Genomic DNA, 5970 nt, shown 5'->3' with positions numbered 1-5970 from the left:
CCAACCCTGGAAATAAATTATTTTGTTGACTCATTTTCCTCTTCCAAAGGGTAACTTTTGAGTTTAACGTTCCTATTTACAATGCTGGTGTATTTTACTGCAAATATTCTTTGTATGTTGTGTCTCCCTGGAGACAATTGTGGTATAGTCAAACATACAGACGAAATAAATGGGTTGTTTTTTTTGGGGGGGGGTTGGGGGAGGCAAAGCAGTTGCTACTTCTAAAGCCCTGAGCATGGTACCGTACAATTAACAGAGAAGTATCAGAGGCAGCTCCTTGTGCTCTTAAAGAACAACAATAGAAGAAATGACAGAAGACCATCAGTGATTAATTACCAAAAGAGTGAGAGATACTGGTGGCCCCAACCTGAGCTTCCCAGCCCCCAAGGGTCTTAAATAGCAGTAATGGGGGGAGACAGGAAGGGTGCTTGTGAGCTATTTTCAGTACTTCAAAAAGACTAAAAGAACTCATATTTACCAAAGATTAGATGTTAATTAAACTAAAACATCAGGTTCTTTGCTCTGGGCTAGAATTATATCAACTCAGTATAGAAACACCAGTTACCTCATGCTGCCTGGAAGCTCTGATTGGCAGTTACCCTTGTCTTTGATTAATAAAACATGAGAAAATGAATGATTACTTGATATATGTGTTTGGTTTGAAAGACAAAAAGATTTTAAAGCATGGGTTGAGTGAAAAGACTGGAAATTAGTGAGATGGGCAAGAAGTGACTAGAAAAAGTTTAATGTATTTAGAGAGGGCAGAGAAAGCTTCCTGGAGGGCAGAGGACCGACTCACCTAATCAGAGTTGTGAAAGATGTGTGGGGTTTATCTGTGCAGTGGCCTCCACAGTCTGGTATGCACCAACAGCTCAGCTCCACCTGGAAACTCACTAGAAAGATAAATTCTGGAGCCTTACCTGCTGAATCAGAAACTCTGGGAAAGAGGCCTATCCATCTGTTCTAACAGGACTTCCAGGGGAATTCTGATGCACACTATAGCATGAGAACCACAGATCTATATTGTTATTCCCCAAAGTTTCAGATACTGATGAAACAGGAGATGATTCCAAGAGGTACCTGTGCAGCCTTAAGACAAAATGAAATCACTATTGAAAATGTTATTTCCTTTTCCAATCTTTATGCTTTTTGATAACATCACACAAAAAAAGACTTAATTGGATCCTAGTAGGTCTTTAGCAAGAAACATTCAAATCTCTCTCTCTTTTTTAAAGATATGTTTTTACTAGAGGCCCGATGCACAAAATTTGTGCATGGGTGTGGTCCCTAGGCCTGGCCAGTGATTGAATCTTGAGCGTCTGGTATGGAAGGGCAGGTCCCAGCTGACCTCTGGGGCCTGGGAAGCACCTGGGCCCCGCGTGCTGTTGTGCTCCTGAGTCACGGCACCTGAGTCCCCACATGGAGATGTGGTGAGTGTAGTTGGACGCCATGGGCTAGGGCGCAGCATGGGCTTCTGGGCCACCCAGCTGCACAGAAGCCAGGTGGGCAGCACGCTCTCTCCTGGCTGGCCTGGCAGACTGGCTCCTGCGCGAACCCATGGGGAGCCTGACCAGCCGCTGCAGTCCTGGAGGCCGTGGCCCGGCTCACCAGGAAGAGGCCTTGTGGGTGTGGCGGGCTCCTCTCGGGTGCCCGGCATCAAGCCCTGGTGTCCTGGGGGAGGTTAGCAGGGGGAGTGAGAGCAAGCTCAGCAGACACCCTGTATTCTCACCACACCTCCATCCTGACACTCCTACCCCCAGGTAGTTGGCGAGAGGTCGCAGCGCATAGCTGATGTCTACCATGTTCCGCGCCGCCCTCTGGTAGTCAGCTTACATCATAGCGAGTGGTCCCACTCCTGGTCTCCAGGTTGAACTCCTGGTTGAACGACCACCTGAGGAGACAATTTGCATATTAGGCTTTTATTGTATAGGAGTCAAACTGGCCACCTTTGGGTTATAGGGTGACGCTCAACCAACTGGGCCACACCAGCTAGGGGTTAATTCTTCTTCTTCTTCTTTTTTTTTTTTTTTTTTTAAGCAAAGAGAACAGGCTTCATTTGGGTTCAGAGCCGTGGCAGGTAACAGAATTTAACTTGAGTGTGATAACTTGGTTCTCCTTCCCTAACATTTATTTCTACAGTTACCTTCTCTTTTGGCAAGTGATAGTTTTCCATTTATAGAAGGGATATAAAGTATTCGTTATGAGAACTTTTTAAATATAAAAAAGGGATTCTATTTAAAGAAAAATGGTAAATAATAGGACCAGAGAGGTATGTGGAAATTGAAAACGTAATAAATGCATTATATGAATGATTGAAATTTGTGAAATATTATTCAAGATGTGTGTGTGTGTGATTCTTGAATGGATGGATTTGTATTTGTCTTTGCTTATCATTTTCTTTTTGGGAGAATAGGCCACAGTTATAGACCCCATTGAAGCAATTACCAAAGAAAAAAGTATCCAGATGGTAAAAGGTGTTCCAGGCTACAACCTAGGACCACTGTGGGAGCAACCAATATTCAGTATAACAAAATCCTACATAGCAAAGGGGCCCACTCGGTACTTTGGAGTTAGTTGTGCCAGGATTTTGCGATACTTCATCTCCTTAAGTATAGGGTTGCTGAGATGTAATGAGAGCTGGAATATAGGCTTTGTGGTCTCTTGAGGGAAATAAGAAAACAGTTCTTGAATAGGTGACAATTAACTGCATGCTTCCATCCAGACCAGGTACATTGAGATGCTTTTTCATCACTTCATTTGGAGTCAAGAGGTGCCAAAATTAATTGATTTATGAACAAACATAGATGTGTCCTAGCATGCTATGGGCAGGGTTAGTCAGTGGGAAATTATACTGAATTCTGTTCCCTCACATTTTAATTACAGATAAAACCTGATTAAAACTATATAAATAGGGCATCCTCAAAGGTAATGCTTCTTTAACTTTTTTAGCCTCAACACATGAAACATATTTTGCAGCTGGCTCATGCACACACACACACACACACACACACACACACACACACACACACTATAATACCAAAACAAAGGTTTAATGCAATAATACTCACCCTAATAACAAGAGACACAATGTGAGATTTTACTCTATCTCATTGAAAAATGATTTTCCAGCCCACCAGTGGTCTCAGTAGCAGATTGAAAAGCACTGCTCTTACCCACAGGGTCTGAGTTTAATGTACAAAAGGTTTACCTGCAAGCTTGTTAAACTTCAGAGTCCCAGGTCTTGGGTGTTCCCCCTTCCTTACCCTTCCTCTTTGGGGAGACTTATTCAGTAGGGCTTGGACTTGGGAATCTGCAAGTTTTGATAAGCTAATCAGATGATGCTGATGCAGGTAAAACTTGGCTACACTTTAAGAAACACAGGTTTAAAGGGAAACAGTAATAGAATCCTAAAATGTTAGTTTATGAAAAAATTTGTGGATCTTGCGGTTCAAATTTGAAAGTACCTCCATTACCTGTTAGATAAAGTTCAAAATGCACAATGACATTGAAGGCCCTTCCTTCACTGGCTAGTCCCTGCTGGGCTTTTGGGTATATCCCCAGCTACAATCTTGTTGCCCTCACTCAATCCTGTTCTGTATAACCAAACCATGTCAGGTCATTCATCATTTACACACCACATACATTTTTTAAGCATATAAAATTTATTACTACTGTGTTTTCACCATCAAAACTTAAGACCTTGGTCTTTTCTTCTTGCCTTTGTAGGCCACCAAAAGAGAGACATTGGCTATTTTGATAAGCTTAAAGTGGACACCAGGAATGTCATTAACCGCATGACCTTTGCAACCAAATCCAGCAACCAGAACTTCTTCATTTTCCTCAGTAAAATCAAACAACCATCACTGGGTACAAAGGCTGTAATTTTTAAAATGTATTTTTCTTGCTATTCTGATATTTTCCCTAAAGGCAGTATTTAGCTGTTTGGCTTTAACCCCTACTTTTTCCAGTACAATTCCCTTTGCATGGGAAGTGCCTCCAAAGGGTTGGCCCTCAGGGCTCTCCCCAAATGGACTTTCTTGTACTGTTTATCATGCCACTTCTGATCTCGTTGATGGCTTCAGAGCTTCCTGGCAGTGTGAAAACCATGGTACTTGCCCATCCTGCTGGCGCAACAGGCCTGACCAAAAGAGCCACACCACATGCTTTCATGTGAACTTTCATTTTGAGCAGGAGGATGAAATAATCAACTACATGTATAATTGGTGTTCTACAAGAAGAGAAGAGAAAGAATGTTGCAGAGACAATATTGAAATAGGTATAATAGTTGAGAATATTTTTGTATTTGTGAAAGACATCTGTTCACACATTCAGGAAGGCCAACAAATGCTAAGTAAGATAAAAAGAAATCCACACTTGCATATAACATAAATATAACTGTAGAGCACCAAGACAAAGAAAAGATCTTAAAGCAACCATAGGGAAAAACAGATTATCTTTAAAGAATGGCAATCACAGTTAATCCTCTCAACAGCAGTAATAGAAACCAGTGAAATATTTTTAAAATGCTGAGAGAAAATTACTGTGAACCTAGGATTGTATATGCATGCAAAAATATTTTTGAAGGAGGAGGAAATAGCCCTGGCCGGTGTGGCTCAAGTTGGTTGGAGCATTGTCTCATGTACACTGAAAGGTTGTGAGTTCAATTCCTGATCTGGGTACATACCTAGGTTGTGGATTTGATCCCCATTTGGGGTACCTATGTGAGGCAACCTATCGATATTTTTCTCTCATATCAATGTTTCTCTCTTTTTCTCTCTCTTGATCCCTTTCTCTCTCTCTCACTCTTTCTCCCTTTCTCTCTCTAAAATGGATAAACATATCCTTGGGTGAGGATAAAAAAACAATAATAAAAATAAATGAATAAATAAGGAGGAAAGAAAGACATTAGCAGACAAAATCTGAGGGAAATAATTACCAGCAGGCTATCACCCAAGGAAATTCCAAAAAATATACTTTAGGCAGAAGGAAGGTCTGAGATTCAAGAAAGAATGAAGAGCAAAGAAAGTGCTAAATAAAAAGAAAGTGCATGGATAAAAATAATCAACTCTATAAGACAACGATGTCTTTTTTGTTTGTTAGTCTTCACCAAGGATATTATTTCCATTGGTTTTTAGAGAGAGTATGGGGAGAGAGGGAGGGAAGGAGGGAGGGAGGGAGGGGGAGAGAGAGAGAGAGAGAGAGAGAGAGAGAGAGAGAGAGAGAGAGAGAGAGAGAGAGAAGAGAGAGAAACATCAGTGTGACAGAGAGACATCGATTGGAGTTGCCTCTTGCATGCGCTGTGCCCTGGGCCAGGAATCGAACCTTCAACTCAGATTCATGTCCTGAACCAGAATCAAACCCGTGACCCTTTGGTGAGTGGGCTGATACTCTAATCACTGAGTCATACTGGCCAGGGCAACAATGTCTTACAAGGTTATTTTTTGTGGGGTGGGGGGCACAGGAGGATTGAGATCAGTTTTGGGTTTTGACAAGCATCCATGCTAACATTTCTAAGGCAGTCACTAAAAGAACAGAAATAGAATGGTTGCCATCTCTTCCTTTTGTGGTCTGCGGCTACAGTGCTCCTGGACTCTGATGTCTTACTCAGGCCTATACTCTGGACCAGGGGTCCTCAAACTTTTTAAACAGGAGGCCAGTTCACTGTCCCTCAGACCGTTGGAGGGCCGGACTATAGTTTTAAAAAAAACTATGAACAAATTCCTATGCACACTGCACATATCTTATTTTGAAGTGAAAAAACAAAACGGGAACAAATACAACATTTGTATTTGCATGTGGCCCGTGGGCCGTAGTTTGAGGACCCCTGCTCTGGACAGTGGTGTACAAGTAGGGAGTAATGGGAAGGGTCTGCTCATGTAGGAGGAGTATTTTATCATTGACATTGTTTGGAATTGCGAGTCTGTAGTAACAACAAAGCATACCATGTTTAGTGGGTTTTATTATTGTGTT

The 5970-nt window shown here is 41.8% G+C and overlaps 1 pseudogene; it reads right to left on the bottom strand.

Annotated features, from left to right (window-relative positions):
- Positions 1-3692: 3692 nt before the first annotated feature.
- Positions 3693-4120, bottom strand: LOC118667866 (annotated as a pseudogene).
- Positions 4121-5970: the final 1850 nt, after the last annotated feature.

Source organism: Myotis myotis, unplaced genomic scaffold (assembly GCF_014108235.1).
Source record: "Myotis myotis isolate mMyoMyo1 unplaced genomic scaffold, mMyoMyo1.p scaffold_m19_p_13, whole genome shotgun sequence".
NCBI lineage: Eukaryota > Metazoa > Chordata > Mammalia > Chiroptera > Vespertilionidae > Myotis > Myotis myotis.
This window is presented reverse-complemented; position numbering and strand designations above follow the sequence as displayed.